This window comes from Bidens hawaiensis, unplaced genomic scaffold (genome assembly GCF_021521415.1).
Source record: "Bidens hawaiensis isolate Kalapana, Puna unplaced genomic scaffold, B.hawaiensis_p1.1 tig00019327_1, whole genome shotgun sequence".
Lineage (NCBI taxonomy): Eukaryota > Viridiplantae > Streptophyta > Magnoliopsida > Asterales > Asteraceae > Bidens > Bidens hawaiensis.
The window spans coordinates 185480-207729 of NW_027492933.1; the positions used below are offsets into that span (position 1 = coordinate 185480).

Consider the following 22250-nt stretch of genomic DNA (forward strand, 5'->3'; position numbering starts at 1 on the left):
ATGCCCATTTAGAAAAGCAGTTTTGACATCCATTTTCCATATCTCATAGTCATAATATGCGGCTATGGCAAACAATATCCTTATAGACTTTAGCATCGCCACGAGCGAGAAAGTTTCATCATAATCAACCCCTTGAGTTTGAGTGAAATCCTTTGCTACAAGTCTAGCTTTATAAGTATCCAAGTTTCCATGCATATCAGTTTTCTTCTTGAAAACCCACTTACTTCCAACCAGCTTGGAATTTAGAGGTAGAGCAACCAAGTCCCATACTTGATTGTCATGCATGGATTGCATCTCAACATTCATGGCTTCTAGCCATTTGTCACAATCAGATTGCGACATTGCATCTCGGTATGTGGTGGGTTCATCCGAATCAACCACGTAGCATCCATCCATGAAAAATCCATATCTCTCAGGTGGGGTGCTAACTCTACCAGATTTGTGAATGTTTTGTGTGTTTTGATCATCCTCAACAACCTCTTGTTGATTGCTAGTGTCAACCAAACGTGTATCGGCTTGTAGTTCTCGATCCTCTTCGAGTTCTACAGTTCTATCAGTTCCTTCCATAAGGAACCTTCTTTCCAAGAACTTAGCCTTTCGAGCTATAAACACTTTATGCTCGCTTGGATTGTAGAAATAATATCCCATCGAATCCGTGAGATATCCTACAAATATACACTTAGTGGATCGACATTTAAGTTTATCAGGGGTGTAGATCTAAACATAAGCCTCACAACCCCATACCTTTAAATATGAAAATTTTGGAGCCTTTCCATGCCATATTTCAAAAGCTGTCCTATCCACTTTCTTGGTTTGTGCCATATTTAAAATACGGGCAGCACAGATCACAACGAAACCCCAAAATGATAGAGGTAATGAGCTTCTAGCCATCATGGATCGAACCATGTCCAATAAAGTTCGATTCCTCCTTTCGGACACACCATTATGTTGTGGTGTTCCAGGTGGAGTAAGTTGTGAGACAATCCCACAACTCCTAAGATGTTCTAGAAACGCATCATTGAAGTTTTCACCTCTTCTATCGGAACGTAGTACTTTGATTGTTTTGTTGAGTTGATTTTTTACTTCATTTTGGAAGACTTTGAACATTTCAAAGGCCTCATTTTTGTGTCTTAACAAGAACACATACCCATAGCGACTATAATCGTCGGTAAAGGTAATGAAGTATCTTTCACCATTTCTTGTCATTGTCCTAAAAGGTCCACATACATACGAATGTATGATACCTAATAAGTCTTTCGCCCTTTCATTTGTTCCATTAAAGGGTTCTTTGGTCATCTTTCCCAATAAACAAGATTCACATTCATCAAATGAATCAACATTTGATTTCAAAAGACCATTCTTTCAAAGTGTATGAATACGATTCTTGTTTATGTGACCAAGACGACAATGCCAAAGAAAAGTATTACTCAAATCCATTTTGAGTCTTTTGGTGTTAGCTAGGTACAACAAGTTATCAATGTATGAGTCATCATGAATTAATTCATAAATGCCATAAAACGGCATCGCTTTAAAATAAAAGACATTATCCATGAAAACATAAATACCATTATCAACAAACTTAAAGTCATAACCAGATTGTCTTAATACAGAAACAGAGATAATATTCCTAGTCAAACTAGGGGAATATAAAATGTTTTTCAAAACAATCTCCAAACCATTTGGAAGCTTTAAAACATAATCTCCTCGGGCTTGGACGTCAACCTTTGCTCCATTGCCCATGAAGAGACTTATATCTCCTTTCTTCACCTCATTTCTTCTTTTGAACCCCTGCAATGAATTGCATATGTGAGTTCCACATCCGGTATCCAATACCCATGTGTTAGAAGAAATAATATTAAGATCAATGTGAATCATGAAAGTTGTACCTGAGGTTTTCCCAGCATCCCTCTTAGCTTTCAACTCCTTGAGATAGGTTGGATAGTTTCTCATCCAATGACCTATCTCACCACAACCAAAGCACGGATCCTCAGCACTAACCTTTAGCTTCTTTGGCTTTGGCTCCGCCTTTGCCTTTCCCTTGAACCCCTTCTTGACTTGCCCCTTACCAACGGCAACCTTTGCTTTTGGTTCCGGGTGATGCCTTTTCTTTGAGCCACCCTCATTGATCGCAAGAACGGGTAAAACCTTTTTACCCATGCCGGCCTTGGCTGTCTTAAGCATTGCGTGAAGCTCACCAATGCTTTTGTCCCATCCATTCATGTTGTAGTTCATGACGAATGTCTCAAACCTTTTAGTTAAGCCATTTAGGATTAAATTCGTGGCTAACTCTTTTGAGACGGGACAGTTAAGCCGTTCAAGCCGATCAATGTGGCTCTTCATCTTAAGTACATAAGATGAAACAGATTGGGTTTCTTCCATATGACATGCATGAAGCGCTCGAAACGTTTCAAATCGCTCAACCCGAGCTTGAGTAAGGAACATTTCCTTAAGTTGGGTTATCATGTCATACGCCCCATGATTCTCGAAATCCTTTTGGATCTCGGGAATCATTGTTCCCAACATGAGGCAAGAAACTTGCACCGAATCCTCGGTGTATTTTAACCAATCAGCATAGGCATCCAAGTTATTGACATCGGGTTCATCGGGAATAGGATCGTCTAAAATATAATACTTCTTTTCTTGCTTGAGAACAATTCTCAAGTTTCGATACCAATCCATGAAGTTGTTAAAGTTTAGACGATCCTTATCCAGAATGGATCTTAGTGATAGATTATGCACGTGTGGGATAATTGTGTTCGGTGCGTTGTTTGCGGCCATCTAAAAGAATTTTAACAAAGTTCAAATTAGTATTTTCGATATTAATAAAATTTTAATCTTTAATACCCTTTAAATGTCTCCAAGACAATTATTGATTAAAATCTAGAACCCAACGTTTCATTCAAATAGTAGTTAGGTGACCTTTATCCTACTATTCGAATTAACAAGGTAGTCAACGTTTGACAATTGCAAGCCTTTGAAACTTCTAGTTTTATGGGATCGGATAAACATCATATGTTTAGTTGGTATGTTAAATCCCATCAACACCTTTGAACGCCATGTTAAGGTGATCCTATAGTCATGGTTTCAAATCAAGTCGTCCTACTTATACACACGTGTGAGTTTACTCATACAAGTGGTTAGGTGATCCTAATGCCAAAAGTACTTGTAAAATCACCTTAAGATCACAAGTTTTCTTAAAAGTGCTTAGGTGATCCTAACTCACTTTCAAGTCTACAAGTGACTTAAGTGTCGCATAAAAGGATGGTGTTTAACTTGTTTTTAAAAAGGGATTTTAGTTTTCGAAATTCTAGATTGGAAAACTATTTATTGTACCTTTCATTTGCATGCATTCAAATGTATGGTACTTAGTTGAAAAACCCATTTTCAAAGTTCCAATTAATAAAACCCATTTTTATTATGAAATCGTTAGTTATTAATAAAACCAATTTTTATTACCTAACGATTTCTAAGGAACCAATTTTATGCTAGTTGATTTTAAGTTATTAAGCAAACCATATTGAAAATAATAAGTAAATCAACCATGCAAGCATAAAATATACACAGCCACAAGTTCATAACCATAGCCTCCTAATATTGACCACACTTGTTGACCGAAGACAAGTGTGTCAAAAAGTCTCTCCTAAGGGACCCAAAAGAACATGCACTTGTGTCGGTGAACTCCCACTTGATTCCGCATCCATATGCTCCAAGTGTTTACTCCCGGTGTTGTGGTCTTCATTATTTTATTTGGGCTTCCATCCATGCATCTTCTTTTACAAAATATATCCTAATACATTTTTCTAGTAAAAGAAATACATCTAATCTACTTATTATTACAAGCCATATGAATGAATAAATAGATTACAAACCCAAATAAATATTACAACCAAATCGAATGAACAAACAACCAACACAATCATTCAACCAAACACAAGGCCATGGCTAGGTTATGAACATCTATTACACATCCAAATATGCAATAATACAAGACCAAAATGATTCCCCTTTTTGCCTCAAAACTTTCGGCCAAAGCTTAAGCAAACCGAAAGTTTCGGGTTTTGTCCAAACAAACTAAACAATCATCCAAATGACTTGGTTTTTCAAGATTACCACATGCATGTAAAGTATAACCTTGAAAAACCATGGGGTAACCAAAACCCCAAAAAGTTTCGGCCAAATGGTGAAACCCACCATAAACCCGAAAAATTTTGGGTCTAATGAAGCATGCATTCGTATAAGCGGCTCTTGATGCCATTGTTGGGTTTTAACAAGATTATCAAAGTGATAAAATCCCTATTTTACCAAAAACGCAGCGGATATAAAAATTTTAAATCTTGTTAATATGATATGTATAAAACCAATTTTTAAACATGCAAAACCCAAACCCGGATCCAAATACGAATTACACACTATCAAATACATGCGTGTCACTATAAGTCCATGCATGTTACTACTACCTTTCAATATGACAAAACCGGGTGAAAGAGATGATGATTGAAAGGTAAGAACTTGAATATGGAAGCTCCTCAAGCTAGCATACCCCAAGCTTCAACAACACACCACTTCTAGCTAGGATTTGCACTTCAAATTTTCTTCTTCTTTACTTATGTTGGATGAAAATACCCAAGAGAGGAAGAGAGATAAGTTTACTTGGAAATTATGTGTGTTATGAAAAAATGAAAGAGAAAGACTTGGTTTTATTTAAAGGCATCTTTCTCTCCACCAATAATAACCATTGCATGTCTCCACTCACCTTGCATGTCTCCACTCAAACATATAATAATATTACATTTGAAAGAGTTATTATCTTTTTCTTTTATAAAACTTTAAACATATATATATATATATATATCCATACATATATACTTTTGTAAGTTTATAACTTATAACTTATAAAACCTATTATATGTTAAGAGACATGCTTGGTTATTATTATTCACATATTGTTACTTAACCAACTTAAATAACACTATGTAATGTTTTTTCATAAAACATAAATCATCCATATGATTTGTTTATTACACAAGTACATTTTATTTAGAAACCCCTTTCCAAATAACTCAAGTGTTAAAATTCATTTGTTATGATCACATCATATATGAACGAATATTATCGGTGTTTGTCTAGCTTGTTATTGGGTATGACCCGACTTGGATCATAACGTACTAGCCACATCAATTTAATATGTCTCTAGGGCAGACCGAGTCCAACAACTCAAGCCTCAATTCTTGGTATGAAAAGTGGAAATATTATAAAGTTTGAAAAGTTTATAAAAATTGAATACGTTATCATATGATGCTTGGGTAGGTTTAACGTTAGAGTATGCCGTGTAGCCTGTGATATAAATCTTAAAATGCTAGTTTTAGTGGTTTACACATCATTGTGTATGGTTTAATAACCTTAAATCTTGTATTGATGGGATGCCCCGGGTCCGGAGACTATGGGTCTGTATGCAAACTATTCATCTATGTATTCACAGTTCTAAATGGGGTTGTGAATATTTAAAATAATGCTAAAAAGGAGCAAAACCGGCATATTTCTGCCACATAAGTCTTTAACATGATCACAAAAAGTACAAAAGTATAAATACATTACAGACTTGATCATCTATGCTGTTAGCCATGTCGGGTCCCCTTCCTCGCATCTCATTACCATTAAAAATGGACCACAAGGAACACGCCACATGTAATCCCTACAGATGAAATTTTGCATACTCACCTATGGTAATGGTTCGATGTATTGCTTGATAACGGGGGTATGTCATGTTGTGGGGAATACTAGCTATTAATTAATTGTACCTTAATCATATCTAATGGATGCTCGGTAGAATTTGATGCTTAAATTTAGGTGGATAAACAATAACCTTGATCGTCTTAACAATTCTTGAAAAAAATAGAGAAACAAAAGTTTTAAATCTGCTAATTTTGAGGTTTAAGTCAAGTTAGGGTGGTCTGATCCGGTAAAAGCTGAAAATAAGCGGGTCTTAATTGTGTAAACCACTGAGTAATATAATTGTCGGATCATATTTGTCTCTGTAAAGATTAAGGCATTGGTTTAAGTGGACAACAATATCGGTGATCGTGGTTTTTGCGTTATTCTAAGCTTTAAAAATTAACCTATATGTTTGTAAGACTGTAATTTTCCGATTCTGATCCAACTGCATCAGACTTTCTTTTTCAGGGACGAAAAAAGAGTAAGTGTGGGGATATTTGATATACGTCTTATTATACATCTCGAATCCCTTGTAAAGTTATGTTTATTTAAGGTTTTAAAGTTCGGTTTAGTTCGTGTTTTGTTAATCTTTTGTTATTTAAGGTTTTTGAGTCAAGTATTTTATAGTTATCTTGTTTTTTTTCGTTTGGTGTCTTGAATGTTAAATCCAATTATTTCTATCATTTCATGTGAATTCAAGTTCGTTTTGCTCGTTAATGATTACATGATTATTCCACTTAGTGTTTTGATTTGTTTCATGTAGATGGGGGTTTGAAAGTCAAGGAAAAGAAGGTCTAGAAGATTCTAAGCGTTACTTGGAGTTCAAGGAAGATATTTATCAAGATTTTGCAAGATTTAATAATAAATAAAAATAAATTTCGGATCTCCTCCTGAAGCAAGCCGCGTCGCGCGACGGGGGTGGCCAGGCCCGGTCGCACGGCGCCTAGAGCCACTGGCCAGCCGTTTTTTGCAAGCCCTAGCCCGATTTTCGTTTATATAAACATCTCTTATCAAACCTAAACGATTTGAACAAGTGGGCAGCCGATTTTGAGAAGAATAAACAAGGTTTTCAAGTTGTTTTGGAGGCTAGGAAGAAAGAGGATCATAGAGCTTTCGTACAAGTGTTCAATGGTCGATTAAGAAGGGTTCTTTCGTTCTTTTTCGTTATCCTTGTTCATTATCTTTCATGATATTTCTCTTTGTTCTTTGTTCTAGTTATTTGTCCTTAATTATGACTATGCTAGGCTAGAATTCATGTCTACCTAGGTTTGATGAACATATTTGACGCTTGATTCTTACTTTGGACTATTGTTTTGATTATCTTTTGTTGATTTAATAGTAAAAGACTTGATTTTGTTTTCATGATGCGTATGAGTATTTGTTATCTTGATTGATTGTTAACTATTGCTTCACATAGATCTTTTATCTCTTGATTTCGTTCTTTAGATTTAGTGTTTATGTTTAATCATTACTTGGTGTTTTGATTATTATGATTGAGTGGGCCCATTAGATCATAGAAGCTTGTTGATAGTTGGTTAAGGTTTTGAATGTTCTGCTAAATTCCAATAGTTGTAAGGTGAGGAGTTGTTCATGTGTCTTGGTCAATCGCATGCTAGGATAGATTAGTGAAAATATTCTTGCTTATTGTGTTGATCCTTGTTCATGATGTCATGTTTAATTTATCTAGTTATCTAGGGTTTAGTGTTTCGTAAGATTGCTTGCTTTAGATACTGTTAATTACCCTAATTGATGACTGTAAGGAAATCAATATAACTGATTACTTAATAATCTAACAATTATTCTTTGGGATGTCATTTGATTCGGTCAAAGGTCCTTTAGGGTTTGTTAGATGAATATGTTTAGAAATCAGTTTCCATATCATTTTATTTGTCCATTGCTTGATGATTGTTGATACATGGGATTCTTACCTTGGTAGATTCCTTCTCTTATTGGTTTCGATCTTGTGATTTATTTCTTGTTTCTAGTTTAATTGCTTATTTATTTTCTTAGATTAATATTAGTTTAAAAACCCCCTTAAAACATTAATAATAAGTAGACGTGTCGTAAGTCGGGTCTAATTAGTTAATTTACGTAATTTATAGAGTCCTGTGGGTTCCATATTCCGGACTTACTTAGCTTTAATACAATTGATCGGTTCACTTGCCGGTGTTTTGTGTAGTTGAGTCTTAGGTCTAGTTTTTATTACTCGTTTAATTTAGTTGATATTTAATTGACTGTTTTTAGCACATCAATCAATATGCATGTTTCTACCATGAAGCACAGGGTTGTTCATTAAAGCTATTGTTGATTGATTGTCAATCATCAAAGTTACTTTATCCATAATGTTTGACATGATGCTGCGGTTGCTGTCGTAAATTCGGATTCACATGATGATAATAATATGGTAGGTTTCTTTTGAGTGCAACAACTAATAGCAGAGTTTCCGAAGTAGAATGCTACTAATTGTGGCTTTTCCTTCTTCAATGTTGACTCGATAGCTACTATCACTATAACCAACTAAGTTGCATCCTCCATTGTTTTTATATGTTATACCATAATATTTTGTTATTTTGATATAACGAGCTACTTTCTTGATTTCTTTGAGATGATGCTCCTTTGTTTGTTGCATGAAACGTCTAAGTACTTCTACATAATAACTTAGATCTGGTCTTGTATGAACGAGATATCTTGGGCATCCTATTAAACTTCTATACTTTGTGGGAACAACCGGTTCTTCACCTTCAAATTTTGTTAGTCTAAGTTCTAGATCATTGATATCTTTGTGTCATTACTCTCAAGCATTTCTGAGTCCTTGAGAATCTTATTCACATAACCAGTTTGTTTGATTGAGATATCACCCCTTGTTTGGGTGAATTCTCTACAAAATTAGTAGGCTAATAAACCTAATTCGCTCATTTCGAATTTTCCTTCCATATGTGATTTGAACTTGTGAATTTCATTCTTCGGTGATCCGTTGACAATCAAATCATCAACATAAACTCCAACTATCATATTAGAGTTTGCGCTTGTCTTGGTATAGACTGATTGTACTCATGAACATTATTGAAACCCAAGTGACTTCAAAGTGTTGTCTAACTTTAAATTCAGTCACATGGTGGTTGTCGTAGTCCATACAATGCTTTTGAAAGTTTGTACACTTTCCCTTTGTCTTGTGGTTTCATAATGCCTTCGGGTTGAGAAACATGCATTTCTTACTTTAATTCTCAATGTAAAAGTGCTTATTGGACATCTTGATGGTGTACTCCCATTTGTTATAAACAGCTAAGGCTAATATTAAACGTACAGTTTCTATTCTTGCTACTGGTGCAAAGACTTCTTCAAAGTCTATCCTATTTTGTTGTACATAAATTTTTGCTACTAAAAGAGCCTTGTGTTTTACTATATTTCTACTTGCATCTCTCTTGGTCTTTACTATCTATTTCAAACCTATTGCTATATGATCCTTGGGTAAACTGGTCAAGATCCAAGTCTTATTACTATTGATGGACTCTAATTCAAATTTGATAGTTTCAATCCATTTTTCATCTACTTTTCATCTACTCTTGCCTCCTTATAAGTTCTAGGTTCTTCTTCAACTAGTAATAATACATTTCCATACATATACATATCTAGTGCTCGAGCATAACTGTCTTCTCAAACTGGAAAGCGTAATGATATATGATCATATGGTCTGGAGGAGCTTGCGCATGTCTCATAGTTTGGTTCATCGGCGTATAATTATGGAGTAACTGGGGAATTTGTTGGATTAGCTGGTGAATGAGACGCTTCTTCATCATCATTGTTAACTTCAGTGTGCTCATACTAAGGTTTAGTATTAAATGGCAAAATCGTTGTTGGTACATATTCAACTATGAATTTTGTCCACTCATTTTCTTCTTGAATATTACCTCTAGCATCCTCCTTCCAATTCAAAACTCATTTTCTTTAAAAATATACATTCCTACTTATACAATTCTATTGGTTCTAGAATCAAAAAGTATATAGGCTTTTGATCCTTGTTAACTACCTAAATATACCATTTTAGTGCTTCTATCATCCAACTTCTTTATGTGAGGTAGTAACACTTTTGCATACGCCTTACAACAAAATATTTTAAGATCCTTTGAATTTGGCTTATAACCTTTAAGCGCTTTTAAAGGTGTGATGTTAACAGAAGCTCTGATCGGTGTTCGGTTTAGGATGTAGACAACACCTATTACTGCTTCTACCCAAAATTCTCTTGCACTAGATTGGCATTAAAAGGGATCCTTACAGTCTTTATGGATTTCCATTAAAGGGTTAGCTCTTCATTCTCTTGCACTAGATTGGCCTAATCTTGTGCATGATCCTTTTGAGGGAAATTTGAATAATAATGTCCAAGATTTTTACATTTGTAACATCTAAACTTGCTCGTGTCACGAGTGAACTCTCTTCTATTGTGGTTAGTGTCTTTGGATGTATCTTGTGTGAAATCTTCGAGGGATGATGATGGTGAAAATCGTCCACGGCCTCAACGCCATGGATTGAACTTCCTACCCCCTCATATTGGACTTAATTGTCCACGGCCATAATTATTATCTTGATTCATTTAAAGTCATTCATCTAAACTTGCCGTGAGAACAAATTATCTTGATTTTCAACTAGAGTGCATTTCTTTGACTTGATTCATTTAAAGTCATTCATCTAAATACGAGTACAGTTCTATTGATGCTACTATTTGGATGATTTTTTTAGGCACGGAGTTAAGTAATTTCCGTACTATGGAAAAATAGCGTCTAACTTCACAGTGAACAAATCAATATATTCATCCTCCTTCAAAATTCAAATTCGGATTTTAGGGTTTGTAGTCATGTCTTTTGCCACGATTTACTCCTACGTGTTTAGATTTCAACTTATCCAATATTTCCTTTGCACTTTTCTATTTTGGAACTTGCAACCCCAAATCTCCGGGTAATGATTGAAAAACATAGGCGGTGACCATTTCTAAAAGGCCATTTGCCTCTAATATGGTTTTGATACCAAATTCCCATACCGTATAATTTGTTGGTGTAAGTATAGGTCATGGAAATTAGCAAGTGTTGCCATTTCCTTGTATTGTATCAGGATACCGATATTCTAATTGATGTCTACCATACTAACTATTTACAACAATCCGGTTACTATTAGGGAATCCCAATAATCATTATGTTTTCAACAAATTTTATGGTTTCACTAATAATCCGACCAACAAATCTGAATTCTAAAATCCGATAATAAAATTAGAAATAAAAATAAACTTCCAGAATTGGATTCGAGAACCTAGATATTTGAAGAATCTGATATGCTTGGATATCAATAAATTCGAAGAACAACTTTGGGATTTTGTAATAGTGATGAATTGGCCTTGAATCTTGATTTTAAGTGATCTTGATTCAAGTTTCTTGTCTCCAATAAGGAAAACGATGAACAAAGAAAACAAAACGTTAAGCCTGGATTGCCGGTTTTTCTGGGTTACAAATTCTTGTTTCAGTTAATCTTTCTAGACAATTAACCGTTATTGCATGGATTTTATCCTGACATTAAATTGAACGAACTTCTTGAAATAGACTGGAATCCTTAGAGACGTGACTGGGAATTCAATAGAAACAATATGTTTTGTTTGAATCAATTGCATCAATCGATTAGGGCTATAGATTATTTATGAGAATTCCAAATAGAACTTGTTGAATATGATTGAGATCGATTTGGATTAGTGGATTAGAACTTCAATCTGATTTTGATGATAACAGGAACGACGAGAGATTTGGTCAATTGTTTAATTCTTGTGCTTTGATACCAATTCTTGACAAGTGTCGATATAACAAGATCGATAAACACTGAATTTGATCCAACAAAGATCTTTTGTATATTGAAACTGTGGGTTTGCTGTTTTGATCGAACCCGGCATCGTTTATATAGATAGACATAATACATAAAACTATTCTAAAATGACATTGCAGACCCTTGTACTGTATTTACATTAACACAGCTAAATAAAACATAAATAAATAAATAAACGACCATTCAAGTTTTTGTGAGTTGAGTGTGATTATATCCAACATTATCTCCATTCATGAATTTAGATTGGCCTCAACCGTGTATAAGTAATCCAAAAGCCATGAATCTGAATCTGACTTCACGTAATCTTTATAAAAATAAACTTTCAAGTGTCTAATTAAACCGGTTGCTTATGATCCAAGTAACTTAAATACTTAACACGGCACTTTAAATTACCTTGGATATAATTTATGTACATTACAGTTAAAACATATTGCATATAAGAACTTTATAAGTCTAATATATAACCCTATAGTTCGCTTTTGATTGTCGTCAATACTTGGCTTTGTCTGAAATTTTGATAAGCATAACCATCTTCTCTTACCGCCCTTCTGGGAGAATCATACTTACCGTTTGATCTGGTCTGTAGGAAGATGAAAAAGAGTTTGACAAGATTTTACGAGCTACAAAGGCTGGTTGTTTTGGATTTGGAAGGCTTGTAATATCACCCGCAAGCATCAAAACTATGTTGGGTTCGTAGGCCTTGTTGGCCCGGTTTATTATATGAAGTCAAAAGAGGAGACGGGTGTGGGCGGTCGGGCCCAAGCCCGGCCCGGTTTAGATTTCTTGCATAATAATTTACTAACCCTAGTTCAGTCTCTATATAAACAACATTATGTACTTGTAATATTTGTCACTCAATAAAGATATACCTAGTTGCCACCCGTGGACGTAGGTCAGTTTAGACCGAACCACGTTAAATCCTCGTGTTCGTTTACTGCTTTCGTGTGTGTGTTCAGTTTCGTGTGTGCGTTTAATCCTAACAAGTGGTATCAGAGCTTAGGTTCGGATCACACGAAGAACACGTTGAACCATCCCGTCACACCGCACCAGTATGTCGGATATCTAAAGTCGGTAGCAGCCGTTTGTTTTAGTGTTCCGTTGGCAGAAAACCGCCGCCGCCACACTAATTTCGTCTTGACCGTAACCCCCGCGACGGTTGGAATTTGTTCAGAATAACTGGTCGCTGATTTAAAGATTGCGGTAGAGAAATTATTACTTTTGGGTGAGAAAGGCGTCGCTTGGAATTGTGGTGCAGATTAAAAGGAATTTGGACCAGAAAAGTGTTTTTTTCATTTTTTTGGGCCTCGTGGAATCAAAGGGCAGTAGCCCATATTGTTTTTCCTTTTAATTTGGTGGGCTAGATACAAGGGCAGTAAGCCCAATTTGGTTGAACTTGTGTGGCCCAATTCTTGGGACAGTTTGGCCCATAAATAAATTTGGGTCGGGTCAAGATCTTATTATAGCAAAGCACAAGCTAGGAAAATCAAGATCCTGTTTTTTTAGAAGAACGGTTGTCGAGTCAGAAGAAGCGTTAAAGAAACCAAGAACCAGTACCAACCGCGTTTGTCAGGTTTTATCGTTTCAGTTTCTGATTTATAGTTCGTATTTCCGCTGCGTTTAAAATAGGTTGATTATTTAACAGAGTTCAGTAAAACAGTTGTTAAGTTCAGGCCCGTGCGATTGCTGTGTTTGTCTCTGTTTTATCCAGTTTTTCGTTTTAGTCATTGTCATGGCAGAAGACGGAAAAGTTTCGATACAGAAGTTTGACGGACAGAAGTTCGGTTGGTGGAAGATGCAGATTGAGGCACTACTTTGTCAGAAAGACTTGGATGTAGTGTTCGAGGATGAAAAACCAGAAAAGTTGTCAGAAGCAGATTGGAAGAAGTTAGACAAGAAACATAGGGCTTGTATTACATTGTCGTTGTCGGAAGATGTAGCGTTTAACGTCATGAAAGAAACCACAGCCCGTGGTATGATTGACGCACTATCCAACATGTATGAGAAGCCTTCGGCAGCGAATAAGGTCTATCTTATCAGAGAGCTAGTGACAACTCGAATGAAAGAGGGTGGGTCAGTTACAACTTATATCAATAATCTTAATTCGATCTTGTCCCGCTTAGTGTCAGTTGACATTAAGTTTGATGATGAAGTTCAAGGCCTCTTGTTATTATCCTTTTTGCCCGACAGTTGGTCGCAAACAGTGACTGCAGTTTGTAGTTCGTCTACAAATATTACTTTCGATGGGATTCGAGATCTGATTCTGGGAGAATATTCAAGACGCAGAAGTTCAGGTGAATCATCAGGCAATATGCTAGTCACAGAAGGTAGAGGTAGGGGAAAACAGCGAGGCAGTGGGAGCAGGAAGAGGAGTCAGTCTAAGACTCGTAAGGATATTGAATGTTGGGGTTGTAAAGAGAAAGGACACTTCAGGAATCAGTGACCGAATGGTAAGAAAGAGGTGAACGTTACAGAAGACGACACAGATGACGGGGTCAGTAGTGATGAGGCTTTGGTTTGTAGTGTTGAGAGTAACGTTGATGCTTGGGTGATGGATTCTGGTGCATCGTTTCATGCCACTCACTGTAGTGAAACGATGAAGAATCTTAAATTTGGGGATTTTGGAAAGGTTCGACTAGCGAATGATGATATTTTAGAGGTTACGGGTATGGGAGACGTTGATTTGATAACTTCAGCCGGTACTTCTTGGACTTTGAAAGACGTGAGGGTTATTCCAAGTTTGAAGAAACGTTTGATTTCAGTTGGGCAGTTGGATGACCAAGGGCACGATGTTAAGTTCGGGAATGGGCAGTGGAAAGTAGTCAAAGGGAATCTCGTTGTTGCTCGTGGAAAGAAAATTGGTTCATTGTATATGGTCGGCATGTCACCGAAAGGAGTGGATCCAGTTTTGGTGAAAGACAAAGTCCGGTTCACAGAATCTCGTGGGCAGAAGAAGGTTCGTTTTGCAAGTAACAAACCCAGAGCCAAAGTGAAGATTCAGGATGAACGAGCTAGGAAGGTTAAATCAGTTGGGGGACATCGTGACAGTGGGAGCACAGGTCGTGTTTCAGTTACAGTCCCAGGTCGACAGTGGATTAAGAAAACCAGTATTCCAGCTGTAAAAGTCTCTCCAATGAATTACTTGCTGAATATGGAGAGTGTTTGTTCTCAGGTTATCTCAGGATCCGGTAGTTCGTTACAGTGGGAGCCGGTAGGGACAGAGAACGGGTCAGGGGCAGTTTCAGCCATGAATGACGTGTTGGAGCTCCGGGGAGCTTCAACGGACCTTCAGGTTAATTGATGAGAAGGCGGTGGCAACTAGAAGAAGTTTAATGTTCAGATTACAGAAGTACAATCAGGAGTGCAGACGAGAGTACTCAAGGCCTCCGAGTGGGAGATTGTTGGGTTCGTAGGCCTTGTTGGCCCGGTTTATTATATGAAGTCAAAAGAGGAGACGGGTGTGGGCGGTCGGGCCCAAGCCCTGCCCGGTTTAGATTTCTTGCATAATAATTTACTAACCCTAGTTCAGTCTCTATATAAACAACATTATGTACTTGTAATATTTGTCACTCAATAAAGATATACCTAGTTGCCACCCGTGGACGTAGGTCAGTTTAGACCGAACCACGTTAAATCCTCGTGTTCGTTTACTGCTTTCGTGTGTGTGTTCAGTTTCGTGTGTGCGTTTAATCCTAACAAACTACATTAGTCATTGTTGGACGATCGCCTGGATATTCTTGCACACACAATAACCCAACAAATATGCACTTTAATACCTCAACGGAATTGCTAGATTCTACTGGCCTTTGATCCATTAAATCTAATGGTATATCCTCTTTCCACAAATTCCAGGCCTAGTAATTCTTGCATATTAGAACTTTAGACATTTATTCACAAGCCAATAGCTAACAGAAAAAGGAAGTTACTTACATGACCTAAAAGGCTTAAATTATGTATTCTTTTTCCCACAGAAAAAGGAACAACTACTCCAAAGCTAAAAACATCCGATTTAATTGAAAAAAAGCCTTCTAATGCGTACTCTTGAGCCATGTAGCCACTAAAAAAGGAAGTAATAAGAAACATCAGGATACAATTATCATAAATAAATCATGAATTTAAACATGTAGCATTGTAATTACCAACTTATTCCATGTTTGGAAAAACCAAATGCTAATTTTTTGTACATTTAATGTTCAATCTTGCCTATTTTGTTACGCATGATATAAAGTCTATGGATTAAATAATCATTTTCCAACTTTTAAGAATAACTATATATTGCAGTTTAAGCGTTGTTCTCAAGGTATGCATTTTGTTTTCACAACTATGGAACATGGTAACACTAGATGTAAATTGAATGAGAAACTAGCAACATGCTGCGTATTTAAGAGAAAACTTTTGGTTCTTGGGTTTTTCTTCTAATGATAGCATCCATGTTTGGATACTTACTAGGTTCCAACAATTCTATTAGTGGTTGCTTCAATTTCCCTTCCTTAATCCAAAGTCCGATAATTTCGTCTTTAGTTCCTTGTCCAATAAAATGTTGCTTGTTTTTAGATCTCTATGAATAATCCTCAATCGAGAATCTTGGTGGAGATAAAGAAGTCCACGAGAAATTCCTCTTATAATCTCAAACCGTTTGGTCCAATCCAATGATATTTTTGGTTCTCCATCTTTGTATAACACTGTTAGTTTAAGAAAAAAATTAGATATCGTGATTAAATTTGTATATATAAAACTTTAAAGCCAACCAAATATGAATGCATCCAAGCTTCTGTTTGGCATATACTCATATACAAGTATCTTTTCGTTGCCCTTCATGCAATATCCTACCAATCTAACAAGATTCTGGTGCTGAAGTTTGGCAATGAACATCACCTCATTTCTAAATTCTTCTAAGCCTTGAACAGAAACACTAGACAATCTCTTTACAGCCACTTCTTGTCCTCCATGAAGCTTACCCTAATCACATTGTAAATTACATATAAATATATATATAAGGTGAGGATCCTAAGAAAACATTATGAAATTGAGAACTTTGAGAACCATTTTGAGCCACAAAAAAAAACCTCTTAAAAATATTAAAATAAATTTTATAACGAAAAGAAAACAAAAACTTTAAAAAAGTAAAAAAAAAAAAAAACCAAAAATTTTTATTTTTCAACCCGGTTTTATACGAAAAAACAGAAAAAAAAAACTTGATATTATACACATATGTATATTTGTATTTAATCTCGATTTATATTATGTACATATATGTATACTATCATTTATCTTAATTATACATATGTGTATAAAGAATATCATGTATAAAATTAAAAAAATAAGAATTATACATATGTGTATAATTTTGCTAAATCGATATTTTTTTAATTTTTTTTTATTTCTTTATGAAACCGGGATGAAAAATAAAAATATTCTGTTTTTTTATTTTCGTGTTTTTTTTATTTTTAAAAAAATATATTTTTATGGTCTAAAAAAGTTCTCAAAATACTGAATTTTAAAATGGTTCTCACATTATCATGATGTGTGTGTGTAGTGGTAGGTTCAAAAGTAAACCACAAAAAAGAGGGGAACCATGTTTTTACATGTAAAAAATAATAAAAAAATTCATTTTTTACACATAAAAACATATTCTTACATCATCTTTTTTTTTATCTTTTACATATAAACACATGTAGAAGCCGTTTTCATTAAAAAAATCAAAAATTAAAAATTAGCAAAAAAGGTAAAAAGAAAATATTTTTTAATTTTTTTATTGGAATGTCTTTTAAATATATTTATAAGAAAAAGCTCCAAAAAGTTTATGCTAAAAACACTTTTTCTTTTATGTAAAATCGAGATTTATAATATTTTTTACATGTAAAAGACATGGTTCCCTAGTTCCTCAGTTTTTCGAAGTTCCTCATTAAACCCTCCCATATATATATATATATATATATATATATATATATATATATATATATATATATATATATATATATATATATATATAAGGCGGGGTTATAATAAGAAGTGGGGTGTGTCTAAGAAGTGTAAGAAGTAATCTAGTGCGTTAGAAATGTTGATTTGACGGTGAATATGGAAAGTGTTTATTGTGCGGTGTTTTTATTAGATCTAATGATGAAAACATACTTTCTACACGTTTTTGGAAAAATCTACTCATTATTATAACCTTGCTCTATATATATATATATATATATATATATATATATATATATATGAGAAAGTTAATGTACAAATGAAATTAACGTGTTAATTATGAGAATAAAGTAAAGTAATTTTGTAATTATATCATAAAGTAATTACTCCATGATATAATTAAATAACTACTCTACTTGTATATATAATAGTTGTACATGATTCTCACAATTAGCATGTAAAATTCATTTGTATTTCATCCAAACCTCATATATATGAAAGAAAAATAATACTTTGGTATGTTAGTACTTATTATAAGTAGGTGATTATCACCTTGTAGATTGCTCCAAAACCTCCTCGTCCTAGCTTATTAGTTTCGGAGAAGTTATTAATTGCAGCTAGTATGCTTTCCAGTTGAAAGAATGGTACCCCAATGCCTTCTGTGTCTTCTATCCTTGACTGATCTAGATCTAGTAATTCTACGGCCCATCTTTCACTATAGTATGTTTGACTCACCGAATTTGTTCCTAAACACAGTGAACGACCCAACATTGATGATCTAGTAGTTCTGATCAATATAGCATTAGTTTATGCATGTAATAGACGGTCGCTAGCTATTTACCTATTTCACGAATGAGTGATCTCTTGTAGTATATGTAACCAAGGCTTCCTAATAGTAAGATCAGAAGGATTGCCATTATGATGATCAAAATGTGTACTTCAGTTCTAAAAGATGATAAATTATCACCAGAAGATCCATTTGCTAATTATCACCAGATGATCAAAATATAATACAAAAATTATGTACAAGAAATGACAGACAAAAGATCAAAAGTAAATAGAATTAGGGAAGAAAGTAAAAAGTTTCCACCTATATTGAAGTACCTTGTAAATTTACACGAATGGAAATATTATGTTTTCCATCAGCTTGAAGATTACTTAAATCAGATTCCCATATCCAACAAGTGTTATTACCTTCAAGACGACCGCTTCTTAATTCATCTTCTTTAGCAGGTGCATAAGAGTATGCCTTGCAATTACAGTTTAGACGACACTGTTTTTGGCATTCTGACTCATTCATAAAATTGAGAAACTGTAGGGTTGGTTCTTCAACTTTTATTGGGTTCCTATTATGGAACTCATCATTGGCGTTACATAATAAGTTATTTATTCGCTTGCACCCAAGTGAATTTTCTCCTTGTAAATTAGGCTCAAACACGTCCAAACAGTTACACGTGTGAGTCATGTCTTCTAGCTGGATACAAACTAAATAGTTTCCACAAACACCATAAACACCACAACTATTCCTTGGTCCGTGCCATTCCAAAATCCATTGTTTATTTTTATCTTCCCAAGTATAATACTGTATATATCATGTATCATTCATCAACAACCTTGAGTAATTCCGGAAGACGCAAGAATTCTGGAGAGTAGTTCAGTAAGTTTTATTTTGTGAACAGTAATTTGTTTCGTATGGTCGTTTGGTGGAGTTGGATAGCAAGTAGTATGCGCCAATGACCAATTGGTCCGGGTCAAAACTCTTCGCTGACCCACTTCTACTTTTCCAATGATATGTTGTGTTTTCTGAATTCAAAATGGCATATTGATTGGTCTTTTCCTTTTGGAATAAAAAGTTCCCTGGGCTTGGGTCGTTGGCATTTTTCCAGGAAGTCAAAGTTAAGCTCTTGTTCAATCTCATACCAGGAAGAAGAGTATCAGTTGGATAAGAGAAGCTTTCCCATATTGTATTTCCTGAATCAATGTATATCAGAACAGAATTTCCTGAATAAAACAACTTTAAAGCTATCCGATGAGCGCCTCCTAGCAAAACAAGGTATGCATTACTTGTAGTTCATTGTTTAATCTATAACAAGATGGTATTCTTTACGATTACGGTCACCTCTCACATCTTAACCCTAATTAACCCTCAGCCATGCAACCATCTCTGTCACCGCTAATACTTGTTGTCGTACTAAAGCTCCGATTTCTAAAAGTGTGTAGAAGCTGGTTAAGCTACAAACTTTTATACTATTTTTTATTCTTATCCAATACTATTTGTATTTATCAAGAAGTTGCACTTTAAAACTTAAACCTTAAAGGGGGTAACACTTCATTTTAGTATTGGCTATGTTTATCATATGTGACAATGAGAGTAGAGCACTGCCTCTTTAATGTATGTTGAAAGCACATAGATCTATATATAGGAAGTGTATGAATCAGTCATAAAATATTTAGCGGATAGGCATGGAGTGCCCAAACCCCGTTACACATTTTGCATAGCTAGGTATGAAACATATAGGTGTTTCTCAAAGATGCTCATAGCTATACTCTAGTTATCATCCCAATATATCATTTTTTGATATCTTTTTTTTTCATGTATAAATCTATATCTGCTCGTAGCCATTAAACGCGATTCTATCTTATTTCTTTTAGCATGTTAATACATTTGGAGTAAAAAAGATTATGTTTAGATTTAGATCGTGAGATACGCCCTGCTTGCGGTGCGTGCATATAATGTATATATGTGTGAACCCTCATGTGGGCTAAAGTGAAATTGCACTAATTTTGGCGTCATTTTATTAATTTCGTGAAAATAACGTTAAAAGTGACAGAAGGTTAATCAGGCATCATGTGATAGCTGAAAGACAAGGATACATGAACCGATCGTTCAATGTCCCAATGGTTGAGTGTTGGGTGTATTATGTCCAAGGCTTGATGCAAAACTACTATCGAGCCGAGGGCTTCACCGGAAGCAACTTCTCTATTCCTACGTGGTAGAGGTAACGTTGTCTACATCTCTTACCATTTTCAGACCTTACCATAGTTTTGCTATTGGTGGGATTAACTAAGTATAATGATGATGATGATGATGATGATGATGATGATGATGATGAGCGTGAGAGACATTGGTCACTTAGTATGTATGTATGTATGTATGTATGTAATGAATATAGTGATATTTTAATCTAACTCACGGATACAACACCCATATATATCTTGGGTGAGGGGTTAGGGGACCGGGCGTACCCAGATGGTGACCCGTGTCGAGGGGGATGTGCGGGAACAATGCTATAACTACCTTGATCTAGCAAAACCGGATCATTTTCGGGTTCGCGAATCCTAGTTAGGTTCAAGAAAAAGAGGGACAAAGTCGGTGTTGAATTTTTGGGAAAGCATGGGGTTCTAGTGTTTAAACATAGAACACCACCACAAGTGATTTGGGTTCGTTTAGGTTCACACAGGTTGGGACGAGGTGACACTCTACAAAAACTTAGTGGTGAGCGTTCACATTAGAACACCCCCCCCCCCCCCCCCGCTAGCCTAGAGGCCTCAAAATCAATTAATAAAATGATAAGCATGTTAATAACAGTAATTATGAAGAACAAATTTGTATTACTAATATTGTATTGAAACAGGATTATTACAAGGTTGGCCGGTGATGTTATCTATACCGTTGCGGCAGTTCCATTTGAACCGGCGCATATGTTCCTAAAAAACGTGATGTACCGGTGTATAATAAATAATATTTACGTATTAACATGCTAATAATTACTAGATCACTTTACACCCTAACTACACTAACAAATTTTCCTAACAATGTTTAACTATTTCTTCATAAATTAATGAAATCTTTAACCCAACAATAACCCGCTTAACCCTAATCTTGCAACATGGCTTGTTTTCATAGTGGACCATTATTCATTAATTTCCTTTCACTTGAAGTTAGTTTTGTTTTCATTTCCATGACATGCATTTGCACCTCCTCTTTCTCTTTCTCTTTCTCTTTTGAAAGGTTCTCTTCCTTGATTCTTATTATGGTTTCTATTATTGCGACCTCTTCCACAATTCCAATGATTAGGAAAATTACTATCCATTAGGAGCTTTCTTTAACTGTCGTATTCTGGTTAGTCTTAAAATCTAGACGTTCGTCAAAGGCTATTATTCTTCCTACCACTTTTTCAAATGGCATTTTATCAATTTCTAAATATTGCTCGGTAGATGCCACAATTGGTAAAAACTTCTTTGGAACTGAATTGAGCAATTTTCTTACGAGTATCTTATCCTTGAAATTGGAACCAAAACTTTTAAATTTAGCTATTATGTTACCCAAATTTCAAGAAAAATCACTTACGATTTCATTCTTTTTCATCTTTAACGTCACTAACTCGCACCTTAATGTTTGTAGTTGTGACTTTTGAATTAGATCTGCTCCTAGGGGCTCAAATTTTCTCCAGTCACATACTTCCTTCGTTTTCAGGTGTTGTTGCACTTGTAGAAAAATATATTCCGGCAAGGTCATATATTCCTTTTTTTCATCTACACCTTTTGAGCTTTCCTCTTCTCAAAGACCATAAGCCTTCATGATTGTTTCCATCGACAATGCTAACATTGTACTGTTTGACTCAGTCAATTTGGACATTGAAGAAATATGTTTCCTTACTATGGATTTTTTGTTGATCCACTTGTTGTATCTTCTTTGCCAGCCATCTTCTCTTACTTCTTGCTCTATCAAACCTCTTAAGGTTTTACTCTTCCCACATAGG

General features: G+C 35.2%; 1 pseudogene across 1 annotated transcript in view; it reads right to left on the reverse strand.

Annotated features, from left to right (window-relative positions):
* Window positions 1-11839: 11839 nt before the first annotated feature.
* LOC143558133 (G-type lectin S-receptor-like serine/threonine-protein kinase At4g03230) overlaps window positions 11840-22250 on the reverse strand; it is a 34283-nt pseudogene continuing 23872 nt past the window's right edge. Inside the window, exons 2-9 of the transcript XR_013139682.1 lie at window positions 18592-19527; window positions 18329-18469; window positions 18040-18233; window positions 16317-16527; window positions 16015-16238; window positions 15499-15625; window positions 15266-15422; window positions 11840-12251 (exon numbers count right to left, since the gene is read on the reverse strand). The product of XR_013139682.1 is annotated as a G-type lectin S-receptor-like serine/threonine-protein kinase At4g03230 (transcript). The remainder of the gene's footprint in view (window positions 12252-15265; window positions 15423-15498; window positions 15626-16014; window positions 16239-16316; window positions 16528-18039; window positions 18234-18328; window positions 18470-18591; window positions 19528-22250) is intronic.